The sequence below is a fragment of the Mirounga angustirostris genome, unplaced genomic scaffold (assembly GCF_029215605.1).
Source record: "Mirounga angustirostris isolate CCGP_5_RB_7025 unplaced genomic scaffold, mMirAng1.0.hap1 SCAF_17, whole genome shotgun sequence".
Classification (NCBI taxonomy): domain Eukaryota; kingdom Metazoa; phylum Chordata; class Mammalia; order Carnivora; family Phocidae; genus Mirounga; species Mirounga angustirostris.
The window spans coordinates 32,005,022-32,019,935 of record NW_026991725.1 but is presented as its reverse complement, the minus strand read 5'-3'; the positions used below and the strand labels follow the sequence as shown (position 1 = coordinate 32,019,935).

Genomic DNA, 14,914 nt, shown 5'->3' with positions numbered 1-14,914 from the left:
GGAGAGGTGTGTGAAAGATGATGGGGTAGAGGTGACTGCTCCAGAAGGGGAGGCAGGTTGGTGTTGTCCTGAAACTGGGTGTGGGGGGGACAGGCGGGGGGAAGAGGGTGGATAGTTGGGGGCCCTCTGGCTCTTCCTCATGCCAAGGGACACTGGTGCACCTCAGGGCTGGCTAGGTGGACCCCTGTGACTAGAGCTGCCCTAGCAAGGGGGAGGGCCCAGGCCGAGGGTGAAGCAGTGGGCCTGGGCTCTCCTTCTCAGGACCACGTGGCTCTTGGGTGTTCCTAACAGCTTGGTTTTCCACGCTTTGAGGGCAATGAGCCACGTGCACACAAGTGAGCAGCTGTCTTCTGGGAGGGAGGAGTCTCCACTGGTGACTTGCAGTGGTGGGGTGGGGGGAGCCCGGTGTGGAGTCTCACACCCCTTCAGGCCCTGAAGGAAGGGTCAGGGTGGGGGAGGATGGATGGAGTGGAAAAAGAGCCTGAGGCTTAGCTTCTAACTAGGGAGCCTTTCTCTGTTGTCAAAGAAGAAACCCAAGGAAAGCAGGAGGGAAGTAGATTTCAGCCTGGACTGGCCTCTGAAGAGCTTCCATCTGAGAACCCGATGTAGGAGGACAGTAGAGCAGGCTGGTCCATTCTCAGGTCTGTGTGGCATTGTGATGTTCATAACATCTGGGTTAGGGACTGAGTTCAGCACGGAACAGCCTCTGCCTCATTGAAAAATAATAGGAGCAAAGGTAAATGGGTTGGAAGAGAATCTCATCCCCATGATACCAGGGCTGGTTGGAGGCGTCACTCCGCACCTCCCAGTGGTCACATTGACTATAATAGCCTGCTTGCCCACTATCCATCAGTGCCAGGAGACAAGGCTGGGTCTGCCTTAGTCTCTGGTTTTCCCAGAGCTCAGCACAGTGCCTGGCACAAAGTAGGTCCTCATTCAAGGAAGGGAGGGTATGTGGATAAAAGGAATAAACATCATTCATATTCTCTTTCCAGGTGGCAGGCTCCCAGCCTCCTGCAAGAATAACAGGAAGGGCCAAAGCTCACTAATGTGGGATTTGCAATAATATTGAGGCTGTAACCTTGATCCCAATGAGTAAAAGTTTAAAATAACTTCTTTCTCTCTCTTTAAGGTCTTATTCACAAGGGAGAGGTATAATAAGAATACACATTACATTTGGATAGCACTTTAGACCTCCTAAATTCTTTTGTGGGAATTATCTAATTTGATATTGGTAATAAGCTTGAGAGGTAGGAAAGAGAGAAGGTCCCTCAGTCAGTTACTTCTCAGCTGCCATCAAAACAATGGAGGGTGTTCTGATTCCTATAGGAGGAGGTCATTATGATTAGGTCAGTGCAAAGAGTTGTGGATGCCAGACACAACAAAGGAAATGCAGTCTGCTTGGGAGACCACTCACTAGCTCCACCTTTCTTCCAGGGAAGGAGGAATCACCAGCTATCACAGAGAAAAAAAAAAAAATCCCTTAGAAAATATGTCCCAAAATGGAATAAAATTTGAGAGTCTATAAATAAGCCCTTACATTATATTCAATTGATTTTTTGATAAGGGTGCCCAGACAATTAAACAGGGTAGAGGGAGAGGGAAGAAATTCTTTTTAACAAATGGTTCTGGGACAACTGGATTTCCACCCACCAGAGAATAAAGTTGGACCCCCACCTCATACCATTTACAAAAACTAACCCAAAATGGATCATAGACAATGTAAGGGCTAAAATCATAAAAATCTTAGAAGAAACATAGATATAAATCTTTGCGACTTTGGATTGGACAGTAGTTTCTTAGATATGACACCAAAAGCACAAGTGACATAAGAAAAATTAGGTAAATTAGACTTTGTCAAAATTAAAAACTTCTGGGCTTCAAAGGACACCATCAAGAAGATGAAAAAGACGAGCCATGAAATGGGAGAAAATATTTGCAAAGCATGCATATGATAAGGGACTTGTGTCCAGAATATATAAAGAACTCTTATTAACTCAACAAAGAGACAACTCGATTTAAAAATGGGCATAGGATTTGAATAGACATTCTCCAAAGAGATACACAAATGACCAATAAGCACATGAAAAGATGCTCAACTTCATTAATCATCAGGGAAATGCAAATCAAACTACAGAATGAGCTACCACTTCACACCCACCAAGATGCCTAAAATAAAAAAGATAGGGCACCCGGCTGGCTCATTTGGAAGAGCATGTGACTCTTGATCTCTGGGTTGTGAGTTCACACCCTGCGTTGGGTGTAGAGATTGCTTTAAAAAAAATTTTTTTTTTAATTAAAAAAAAAGATAGACAATAACAAATGTTTTGAGGATGTGGAGAAATTGGAACCCTTATACATTGCTGGTGGGATTGTAAAATGGTGCAGCCACGGTGAAAGGCTGATTGTCAGTTCCTCAAATTGGTGACCGTAGAGTTACCGCATGACCCTGCAACTCCATTCTGAGGTATGTACCCGAGAGAACTGAAGACATGTCCACACAAAAACTTTTACACAAATGCTCAAAGCAGCATGGTATTGTTCATAATAGCCAAAAATGGGAAACGACCCAAATGTCCATCAACTGATGGATGGATAAACAAAAGGTAGTATATTCATACAATGGAATATTATTCTGCCATAAAACAAAATAAAGTATTGATTATATGTTACAAATATTGATGCTATTACATGCTATAACATGGATGAACCTGGAAAACATTATGCTAAGTGAAAACAGCCGGTCACGAAAGGCCACATATTTTATAAATCCATTTATATAAAATTTCTAGAACAGGCAAATCCATAGAGACAGAAAGTAGATTAGTGGGTACCAGGGACTGGGGGGAGGGGAATTGGGAGTGACTGCCAATGGTATGGAGTTTCTTTATGGGAGGATGAAAATGTTTTGAAATCAGCAGGGATGGTGGCATAACTGTGAGCATACTGAAAACCACTGAATTATACACTTCGAAAGGGGGAATTTTATAGTATATGAATTATATCTCAAGAAAGCTGTTTATTAAAAAATATGCCCAAATATTGACTTCTTTCATTCTATGTTCATCAAGAAATCTCCTGATTATTGACAGGTTTTCAGAGAACCTGTGGTTCTCTGACTGAATACCCATCTACTCCTTCTTGCTTAGCTAAAAACTACCCATCTCTCAAAGCCCAACCCATACGTAGCTCTAGTTTTCTTAATCTCTGCTAATCTCTCTTTTCCATATTTATTCAGCATTAACTCATACAGGCACCCAAAGCAAAGTGTAGGGGAAATAGCACTGGATCAGGAGCCAGAAAAATCTGGGCCACACTTAACAAGCCTTATGACCCGAGCAAAATAACCTTTCTGAGCCTCAGTTCCGTCATGTGTAAATGGCTGTAGACACTTTTACCCATCCTCTCTCAAAGGGTTGTGAGACAATGAAGACCGATCCCTTGTCAGTTGTCACACAAAACCAAGATGTTATTAATATTTTAAAAAACCATCCACTCCCATTCATTTATATGCAAGGCACTGGCCTGAAAGAGAAATACAAGATTATTGCCTTTAATGTAAAAAATGGGGTGAAGAGTAGATTAGGTTCCTGAGGCCAGTGGTGAAGGTTGGTATCAGTAGTAGGTGCTAAGGAGTTGGGAGGAAGAAGGTTCCAGCAGGCTGGAGGGGATAGGCAAGACAGCTTCCTTGGGAAGAAGGCAGAATCTAAGAGAGGTAGGCCCCCAGGCAGAAAGCAGGAGCCCAGTATGGGAGGGGAGTAACAAGGATGCTGGGAGGCCAAGGTGACCACAGTTTGTTTAGACTCAACCAGCACTGTCCAGTGGAACTTTCTTGTGATGGTGGAAATGTCTGTCCACCAGAAATATAATGAGAGCTGCACATAGAATTGTATATTTTCTGGTAACCACATTTAAAAAAATAAAAAGCAGTAACATTCATTTTAATAGCATTCATGTAATAATAATTTAATATTTTACTTAAACCAATATATCCAAAATACTATCATTTCAATATGCAATCATTATAAAAATTAGTAACGAGATATTTTACATTTGTGTGTGTGTGCGCTAAGTCTTAAAAATCTGGTATGCATTTTACACATCACAGTTTGGATGCTAAATTTTCAACAGTTAGAGTGAAATGTAATCCTACCAAAGCAATAGTGTTGTGTTCAATGGGAAAACATTTTGTACTGCTTCTGTTTTTAAATTAAAATTAATCAAAGAAAATTAAAATCCAGTCACACTGGCCACATTTCAGACGTTCAATAGCCACAGGCGGCTAGTGGTTTTCATGTTGGTCAGTGCAGCCCTAGAGTTAAGATTATGAGAGTAGATTGTGGGGTTGAAGCTGGAGAACTTCTAAATCCACACCTCCAGCCCGGACCTCCCTGGGCTCTAAGCTCATGCTCCACTGCCTTCCAGAATTATCTATCTGGGGTCTGGATTATGATGGTGATGACCATATGACCCCTTTCCCCCAGAGGCCACCCCACCATGGAAATGTGGAATCCTAGCTTTGCAGGGTATTTTAAGGCTCACCTAGCCCAGTTGCCTTCAAATGGGATCCTGGACCCTTAGGGGTCCTTGAAGGTGCTCATGAGGGTCAGAGAAGCACTTCCAACTGAAATCCTACATTTCCCCGAGGTGCATCTGTTCCCAGGTTACTTAGGGCACACCATTTTGTGCCTTCAGTGAACACAGAGCAGCTCAGTTGGATAACACAGTAGTCTCCATCTGATCACAAGCTTGGCTTGCTTTACTTCCCTCTGTATGTATTTACCGAGACCCTGTTACAGCCAGGCACCTCTGCGTGCTGGGGTCTCGGCAGAGAGCAAAACAGAGCCCCGCTGTGCATGTGTCTGTGGCAGGGGGATGACAATGCTATGTTGCAAAGTAAACGAGGCCGGGGTTGGGGTGCAGAGAGGAAGACAAGCAGACATGCTGTCCCACCCAGAGCTTCAGGGAAGAAGCTTGCGGACCTCTGGGGAGGGGCTCTTGTGGACCTGCAGGAGCTGCGCCCCACCTTCGAGAACCAGCCAGAGAGAGGGCCGGTGTGGCTGGTACACAGGGAGCTGTGAACAGGCTGAGTGCGGACAGGTGGCCAGAGCGTGTGTAATCTTGTCCTCCGGAGTGGGGGCCTGGTTATCGTGAGATGAGAACCCAATGGGATGAGGGTACTGGAGATAGCCTTTCGTTTTTAAAAATGTCTTCTTTTTATATAATATATATACATTATAAGCAATATAAATATGCATGTAGACATGATATCTAATGTAATGTATGTTATGAAGCACAATAAAATGTACACCATAAATGCCCTCTGCCACATTATTCTTATCTAGCTGAGACCCATCTTTCCCTTTTCCATCTTCTGCTCCCACATGCACCCCCGACTGGCCCCCCTGAATGTTGTGTTTATTACTCTCTTCACTTTTAAAGACTTATTTATTTATTTGAGAGAGAAAGAGAGGGAGAGCACACAAGCGGGAGGGACAGAGGGAGAGGGAGAGAGAGTCTCAAGCCGACTCTGCACTGAGCGCAGAGCCCGATACAAGGACTCGATCCCGGGACCCTGAGATCATGACCTGAGCCAAAACCAAGAGTCTGTCGCTCAAGTGACTGGGCCCCCCACGTGCCCCGACTCTCTTCACTTTTAAAGAATAGTTTCAGTAATGGGGCACCTGGGTGGCTCCGTCGTTAAGCGTCTGCCTTTGGCTCAGGTCATGATCCCAGGGTCCTGCGACTGAGCCCCGCATTGGGCTCTCTGCTCAGCGGGAAGCCTGCTTCTCCCTCTCCCACTCCCCCTGCTTGTGTTCCCTCTCTCGCTGTCTATCTGTCAGATAAAAAAATAAAATCTTTTAAAAAAAAACATAAAAAAACTTATAAAAAAAGAATAGTTTCAGTACTTTATATTTCTAAACATAACACTGTTTAGCTTTGCTTGTTTAAGAATTTTATAAAAACACTGTCACCTAGGAATGTACCCAAGAGAAATGAAAATACATAGTCGTGCATAGACTTGCATGCAGTGTTATTCAAAGCAGCCGAAAAGTGCAAACAACCCAGATGTCCATCAACTTGTGAATGAGTGAGCAACATATGGTATACCCACATCATGGAATATTATTGGACATTAAAGAGGAATGAAGTTCTGACACAAGCTCAGCAGGGAGTCTGCTGGAGATTCTCTCTCTCCCTCTCCCTCTGCGTCTCCACCCCACCGCATGCGCTCTCTAACATAAATAAATAAATCTTTAAAAAAAGGAAAAAATACACAAATTACACTCTGATAAAGCTTTCTTCAAAAAGGCAGAGTCTTCTGAGGCTAGTTTTTTCTCTCACAGTTATGATTCTGAGACTTTATGGGTGCTGTTGCATAGAGTTGTGATAGTCCATCACCCAGCGTGATGACACCACGATTTATTTCCCCAGTCTCTAATTCTATCACTGGACACATGAGTTACCTCTTGTTTTTTGCTGTTACAAAACAATATGCCAGTAACACGCTTGTACACATCCCCTTGGTACACATTAGTAACCATATGTTGAATTGAATAATAAAATATCAGGGCTTGTATATTGTAGGGTTTTTTTTCACTTCATTTTTCAGAAATTCATTTTTATTGTAATTTACAAAACGACTGTTTCCCCCAGCATACTGGAAAGTAAAACAAAAGCAAAACTGGTCCTCATTGAGAAATACTGCTCTGGAGAATACACTGGGAGTAAAATCGCTGAGTCAAGGGTATGCAGATGTTCAAAGACATGCAAAAGTTCAAGGGTGTCCAAATGTCAAACTGCTTTCTAAAATACTTATACTGGGGGCGCCTGGCTGGCTCGGTCAGTGAAACGTGTGACTCTTGATCTCAGGGTCATGGGTTCCCACGTTGGGCATGGAGCCTACTTAAAATAAAAATAAATAAGAGACAAAACAAAACAAAATACTCATACCGATTTGCACTCCCGCCAGCAAAGGATGAGAACTCCTACGCTGCTCCCCATCTTCACCAATACTTACTCTTGTCGCATTTTTAAGTTTGTGCCAGTTCTGTGGGGAGGATGTGTTTTCGGTCCCTTGCTGCTAATGAGGTTGAACACCTTCTCCTGTGTCTAGGGGCCATTTGTGCTGCTTCTTCCGGGCTGTTCCTGATGTTTCCCTTGCCCACGTCTTTTCTTTTTCTTCTTGATTCATACAGTTCTTCAAATATCCTGGCTAGTAGTCCCTTGTCATTTCAAGGTGCTGCAGATAGAATTCCCAGCTTGTGACTTGTTTGCATTTCCTTGGGGTATCTCAATCACAGAGGGTCTTACTTTTAAGGTAGTTGGGTTTTACCTTTTGGGCTGGGCTCCTCTTCACTCCCTGTAGATCTTGTCCCCTGGAGATCATGGTCAAAGCCCCTACTGAACTGACAGGCTCTGGAGCAGAGCATAGACAGCCCCTTGGAATCTGTACCCTCCTGCCCCCAGCCTCATGTCAGCCCCACTGTATACTTAAGTTGTTTATTCTGGAACTTTTTTTTCCCAACCAGAGTCTTTCCCTGCCCCTCGGACCCCCCTGTCGGCTTGCAGAACCCCAAGTTAAATCCCAGCTCTGTCATAAGCTCCTTTTGGGAAAAACAAACAAACAAACAAACAAAAAAAAACAGTCCAGAGGTCTTTTATTTACTTATTTACTTACTTACTAACTTATTTTTACACCTATAAAGCCACAAATTCTTAGGCAACAGGTTCCAGAGGCTCAGGCTCCTGTCCACCTGTTCTGCCCAAGTGTGCACCTCGGGGCGGAGCAAGTTGGTGCTTCTGTTGAACCCAGGTAACTTTCCCTCTGGCTTCTTTCTTTTTCTCATCATTTTCCTTCCCACGTTTCAGGAAGCTATCTTGGCTCTTGGAGCGCTTAATATGCTCAGTACGTACGTTAATTCTCTTGGCAAGAAACTTGCCCTTAACTTGTTTGTTTACAACAATGCCAACAGCATGCTGGGTAACACTGCAGCCTCTTCCAATTTTGCCATGGTAACATTTGTGGGGCAGTCCTTTTTGAACAGTGCCCATTCCCTTGATGTCGACAATTTCACCTTTCTTGAAGATTCGCACGTATGTGGCCAAAGGAGCGACTCGGTGTTTTCTACAAGGCATAGAGCACATACAGTGCTGCCTCTCTTCTTTCCCTGTGGGCCGGACGTTTTGGCACCTTGTTGGAAGAGAGGGTTCTGGCCGAAAGGCACACCTCCTCTTCTTAGAAGCATTTCCAGCCCCCCACGGTTGAGTCACTTCTAGTCAGTGGGCTTAGCCTGCCTAAGCATCTGATGATTGACAGAGGACAGGTGTTTGACTATTAAAATGGGATATTTTTTCCTTTGAATAAGTACAGCTTATGAAATAGATATAGTATTTCAAAACATGGGATTCCTTAACACTGGGATGTTTGGGAGGAGAAAAATGGTTGGGAACTCTTACCAGTGATGCCTACAGTAGCCTTGACACCCCCCTGCCTCCACTTGAACATTTCCAGCGACAGGAAGCTCACTACCTTGGTGGGCTAGGCTGCTCTAGTTGTTAGAAACTGTTTCTTATGCTAACTGCATCTCCTGCCTCGTCGTTTTTACTTGGCTGTTCTTCACTCTGTTCTCTAGAGAAACACCTAGTGAGTCTTTCCTCTCTTTGACCCGACGGCCCTCCAGCACAAGAGGTAGGTAGCTTCCAGGTCTATCTGTGTCTCCTTTGCTCCAGGAGAAATTTATCACCTTCAGTGATTCCCGGGAAGAGATGGTTTCCAGATTTCTCTGCACTTGATCACCCTCTTGTGAACAGACTGCAAATTTTCTGCATCCCTTGTAAACTGTATACCCTCAGGGCTGGTCTCACCGGTGGGTGAGGAGGGGGCTGATCCCGTTAACTCGAGTCTGTTGGTGCACCTGCAGAGGGTGGTGGCGGTTCCGACAGCCCCGTCAGGTCCAGTGTTCCCACAGAACCTGGAACCTGGGAGCTGATGAAAACCACTTTGTTTATGTGCGTTGTTACAGTCTCATGCAGAATATCTGTCGAATTCACTCTTTGGCTTGGCCTCAGCACTTCTCTCTTTTGAATAAGTTTTCTTAACTTTCTTTCTTTCTTTTTTTAAAGATTTTATTTATTTGACAGACTCAGCGAGAGAGGGAACACAAGCAGAGGGAGTGGGAGAGGGAGAAGCAGGCTTCCCGCTGAGCAGGGAGCCCGATGCGGGGCTCGATCCCAGGACCCTGGGATCGTGACCTGAGCCGAAGGCAGACGCTTAACGACTGAGCCACCCAGGCGCCCCAGTTTTCTTAACTTTCAAGTCTCCTTTTAACTCTCCCCCCACAGCTTCATGTCAAGCACAAATTGGATAAGCAAGATACTATTTTTAAAAAATGCTGGCATTCCATAGACAATGTCCTGTGGCAACTAAGTATCCTTGGACTCTGTCTCTATATTACCCTCTGCCTTTGGGGTGTCAGGCCCCTGGCTTCCAGGAAGCAAGGCAGAGGGGAAGGGGCGTTTCTTCACTCCGGGCCTAGGGTGAAGCTCAGCTTTGCCATAGTTGTGGACAGTGATAACCCATCTCTGCCTCCCAGCCAGGAACCTCTGAGTAATCTTTGACTCATAGCTGTCCTGTGTCCTATTACCTAATTTTGCCTGGTCTTCATTAACAATGTCTCCCTGCTTTTCTTTCTCTCACTTGTTCCTCTGCACATTTCTCCTGAGACCACTGTGCTTAAGTCAGAGATGGTCTCACCAACACAGACTACCCGGATGTTTAACAAGCAATTCCTGAAGACATGATGGGTTCTTGAGCCCCTGCTAGGGGTGTTGCTTGGGCTGAGCCCTGACAGAAGGGGTAGGAATTGATCTGATTGGGCCAGTTGTTGGAAGACACATTTCAAGCAGAGGAAACAGAAATTCATGTGGCTCAGCACTAGGCTGTGAACAGAGGCTGAGGCTGCCAAAGCCAAGGTGGCCGGCCAGACTTCCTCCTAAGGAAGGCTTCAGGCTGGGCAGTGCCCTGACTACATTTGTATCTTAGAGCCATCAATGAAGATGAGATGAACAAACTGAGAGGGCCTGGAGGTGGTGGGAAAAGACAGTGGGCTAGGGTCCCGCAGAGTCTGAGGGAAGTGGTAGATTGAGGGGGTGTGCCAAGGGAGGTGGGACCGAAAGGAGGCAGGGGCTGGCTGGTTGGAGGAGAAGGGTGGAGGAGTTGAGGGGGGTGACAATGCTTTGAAAGATATGTTCCTAGAAGAGGAACATTCTAGAAGCAGGTTTGAGGGGTAGGAGGGAAAGGAGATGAAGACTCAGTGTTGGAGGGTACGGTCCTTTGGTGTGAGGAGGTGGGTGACTGAAGAGCCAGCTCTTCTCACTCCCACAGCTGCTATGGGTCCTCTGGTCCACTTGCCCTCCACGGGATCCTTTGTGCTTTTTCTCTGCCTGCCTTCTGCCTGTTTGAGATGCTGCTGGATCCCAGAGAACCTTCAGGAGGTGTGAGTACCCCCCCCCCCGCCCCAAGCCCACCAAGGAGCATTCAAAGTCCTGTCCTAGACCCTAGTCCTTCCATAAAGCCAGGCCTGGCATTTGTCCCGGTCATACCTCCTTATCCATTTCACCAACATTAAGGGTCCCTCCAATGCTGTGGGTGCTGTGTGGGTGCTGGAGATACAACAATGTACAATAATATCAGGCCATGTCCATTGAGCCAAGCATCTAAGTGCTTTATGTATCCTTTTCTTTTAGTGCTTTATATATCTTAATTCATTCCAATCTCCTAGCAACCCTATGAGTTAGCTACTATTGGATTTCCATTTTACAGATGAGGAAACTAAGGCACAAAAAGGTAGTAAGTTGACTAAGGTCACCCAAGTGGTGGAGCCCAAATGCAAAGTCAGATAAATGCCCCCACTGTAAGCCACTGCGCTGTCCCCGCCTGCTCTCCAGGATGCTCACTGTCTCCGTCTACTTTCACGGGGTACGTTGAGTGCCATCCTCTTTAGAGTCAGGAAGTTCTTATTTTTAATCCCAAACCTCAAACCCACGTCTCCCGGTTTTGCCCCTGGTGAGGTGACCTCTGCTGCAGTCCCTGCGTGAACTTGGACAGACATGACACCTTTCTCTTCCTGGCTCTGGGCGGCTCCTCTCGCCCCACCTGCTCCCGGCAGTGCCCAGCCCCCCTCCCAGTCCCAGGGCCACTGCCCCCACCTACAGACCCTCATCCTCTCTCAGGGGCCCCTCCTCTGCTCTCTCCCTCCGACACTCTCCCTGAGGGCCATTCTCACGGGCAGCCTGGGAATGGATGCTTGTCCTAAAGCACGAACCTGAAAACACCATGGGTTGGCAAAACGCTTCCCTCATCATCTCAGGGATAAAATCCGCACTCCTCAGGGTGAAGTCCAAAGTCCTCCCTGGTGTGGCCCCTGCCTCCTCACATCCCCGGTCCTGGCCCTCCCTCCGCAGGTCCCTGTATCAGTGCTCCCAGGAGGAGACCCATCGCTGGAGGCTCCGGCCTTGATAAAGTGTTCGAGAGTCAGCAAGAAAGGGAGCAAAACAAGAACAGTCAGATATAAAAAGTCAATCAGCATATATCAGCCAAGTGGCCAGTTGTCCTTTCTTGGTCACATTATCTTTTATCCCAAATATCCTTTCTATTTTTTTTTTTTTTTGGCAGTTAAAATATTACTTCTTTCATAAAATGGTGGTGTGAGAAAACAACGGATTTTTGTAAATGTCTTTACTTGGCAAACTAAAAAGCGTTTGCGACTCAGTCAGACTCGTCTTTCTGCTCATGACTCAGGGGTCTACGGAAGCCGCCCCACCGGAGTGCCAGGCCGACCCTGAGCTCTCGGGCCCGGGCTCCCTCCCGCCCCTCTCGCTCCTTCTGCCCCGAACGCCCCCCTCCTCGTGCTGCCTGCTCCCCAGCCGTCGTCCCCCCAGGCCTGGCCTGCCCTTTCTCCCCCAGAGCGAGGCCGGGCATTCCGCAGGGCATTCCGGGAGGAGCGCTGCGGGCGCGGGCGCGCGTCTCCCCGCGGGCCTCGGCCGGTGGGCGCCGGGCGCGCTCACGCTGCCGGGGGCCTGGCGCGGCGGCGGCGGCGCAGGTACCGGCCGCTGGGCGGAGACTCCGACTGGAAGGAGTCGGGGCCCCGCCCGTGCAGCAGGCACGGCCGTGCGCTGCTGAGGGGCCGTCGCGGGGCCCGGGCCTCGCTGGCTGCCGCGGGCAGGCGCTCCTCTCCGAGGGCCCAGGGCACGGCTCCCGGGCGACCCCTCCCCAGCCCCAGCGGGGCCCCGAGGGGAGCTCAGGGGCTGGGGGGGGGGTGCTCAGGAGTCTAACTGTCCCCAAAGCACGACGGGGCCTTCCTGTGGCTGTGTGTAGCTGGCGCAGTGTTCCCAGAGAGGGGCCGGGAGACTGCGCACACCCGAGCTGCTGAGTGTCACCCGCCTCCCGGCAGCCCCGCGAAGCTCGCCAGGAAGACAGGGAGGGAGGGAAGGGAGAGAGCCCAGAGAGAGAAGCTGAGAAATAGGCGGACGAGAGTGAATCCAGGCCGAGGGTGGCAGCAGAGGCAGAAACCTGGGGGGCCCACAGAGAAGCGGGGAGGGGAGCTGCCATCAGAGGGGCGTGGCGCTGGGAGCCTGGGGCTGGGGGTCCGGCCAGCCTCCCGCTGGCTGGAGGAGAGGCGCCTGTCTCTTGGCTCTAACACAGCCTCCATCGTGGGACCCCGGGCACAGGAGGCAAATTCATCTCGGGGTCCACCCCCCACCTGTCGATGCCCAGGGCCCTGGTGAAGTCCTCACCAAGGAAGAGCACCAAGGACCCCTGAGGGGCCTCCAGCCCTGCTGTCAGCCCCTGGCAGCACCCTGACCCTGCCTGGCCTCCCCACCCTTTCCCTGAGGGTATCAAACGTGGGTCAGAGGAGGGACTCCTAGGGAAGAGAATGACATTCTTCGTTACTTCGCGGTCGTTTGTTTTAGGGAGTACTCTTGAGAGGGCATTTTAAACAGCTGTCAGAATGTCCCAGGCTGAGGGGAAGGTGGCAGCGGACTTCTGCAGTGAGACAGAGGCCACCTCATGTCACCCCCCTTGAGAGCGAGGAGGGTTGACCAACATGCCCAGGAGGAGGAAAGAATGTGAGCTGAGGCCCTTCTATCTTAGCAGACCTCCTCCGAGGTCAGAAGGCAAGAAGGGTGTGAGCTCCAGGGCTTCTGGGGAGAAGCCTCTCCACGGAGGAACCTGCATGGGGCCAGGCTCCACAGTGGCCTGGTCATCTCGGGGACGGCTTGTGTCCTGGCCACCTGAGCGCTGGGGATGCCATGGGGGTGGTAAACAGAGCACCGGGCCACCACAGAGCTCAGGAGCTGGGCTCACTCCCATGGGGCCCCCACATTTGCTTGTGTGCAGGCAGGCGCAGCTGGGTCTTGACTTTGTGGTGAAGGGAAGCCAGGACTGAACCTTTGGCCAAAACAAGCCCTGGGGGTGCCTGAATTTATCAAATGAGGAGAGGCCCTTGGAAGGGGAGAAACACTCAAGATACATGAGAGTGCTCAAAGTCCCATCAATGTCAGGACGTGACATTGCCCTTCAAGCTGTAAAGGGCTTCACTTCACAGGAAATAATGGGATGTTGGGATGGATGACTTATTAAAGCCTCCAAGTAGTATCTTTGCCTTCCAAAGATATAGTCTTAGGTTCTGGAACCTAAGAGCCAGCCCTCGGGCAACATTCTTGGGCCCTGGAGCTTTAGAGTGAGACTTTGAAGCAAGCCTACCCAGGAGACCTGAGCTACGGGCTGCTGCCAGCCCAGGAGGCCCCAGTCCCACCCCTGCTCCAGAATAGGCCCCTCGGATCGGTGCTAGAGCAGGAGGCATGACTGGCTCACAGGGCGCAATGAGGCGAGAGACAAGGATCAATTTGAACTGGGGGACCAGCTGAGAGGGGTGCAATTCTCCCTGGCTGCAGCCCACTTGTTAATGTCTCCCACTGATCAGCTGGGAGGGATCAAAGGAGCGTGGCTTCTTGGGTAAGGGAGATTCTGAGCTAAGGTCAAGGTGCCTTCAAATCTAATCTGCTCTCAAAAAGCACCAGCTGGGCTGATAGGAGCACTCAAGGTAGGAGGTGATGGCCAAGGTCAAGAGAGTGTAAAGGATGGAGGTGGGAGGGATGGAGCCGGGTTAAGTGAAACCTCTGACTCAGGACAGTTATGCTGCTAACTTGTTAGGACCTTAGAAGAGTCATCAGCCTTAGTGCACTCATCAGAGACAGTGTCTTATACAAGTGCCCCCCTTTTTTTCTGCTCTTCTGGGCCCAGCTGAGGTCTGACTTGGAGAGGGATGCCGTAAAGCCACACGTGGGGAATGCTGCCTAAGCCTCTGCCCATCTCCCACCCACTGGGGGCACCCTCTGGGCCATGGCTTGGTCACCCCTCACTTTTGGCTCAGCGTGGCCACCACACCCTTGCTGCACTCCCGTCACGAGAAGGTTGCCCAGGAACCAGAGGGTGTGGAGCTAGAGTTGGCACAGCTTTCAGGGTCAAGACGAGAACACAGAGCTGTCACAGGCTTTGGACAAAGTGCAAGAGTCCTAGCCCTGCTATTTATAGCTGGTTTGTGGAGTTAATTAGATGGCTCCCATTATCAGGATCTTCCCTCCCTCCCCATGCCCCTGCTGACAACACCCAAGGCTCTGGCCACCCTTCACCCCAGGCCTCACACCCGCGCTCTCCATGGTGATTGCCCCTAGCACTCACAGAGCAGGTCTTCAATGTTCGTTGACTGCCCGACCGACTTGATCTACCCAAGGAGAAAAGAGGAAGGTGGGGATGGAGGACGCCACTGGGATACAAACCTCTTCAAGTTTTCTTCCTGGAGGGGAGAGCTGGCCCAGGGGAGTGAGGTCCCGGAGCTGGGCTCCAGTG

General features: G+C 49.1%; 1 long non-coding RNA gene across 1 annotated transcript; it reads left to right on the top strand.

The window, feature by feature from the left end:
- Positions 1-9,728: 9,728 nt before the first annotated feature.
- LOC135362927 (uncharacterized) lies at positions 9,729-11,800 on the top strand. The gene is made up of 3 exons (XR_010408386.1): positions 9,729-9,859; positions 10,388-10,499; positions 11,467-11,800. It is a non-coding gene; the product is annotated as an uncharacterized LOC135362927 (long non-coding RNA).
- The last annotated feature ends 3,114 nt before the right edge of the window (positions 11,801-14,914 follow it).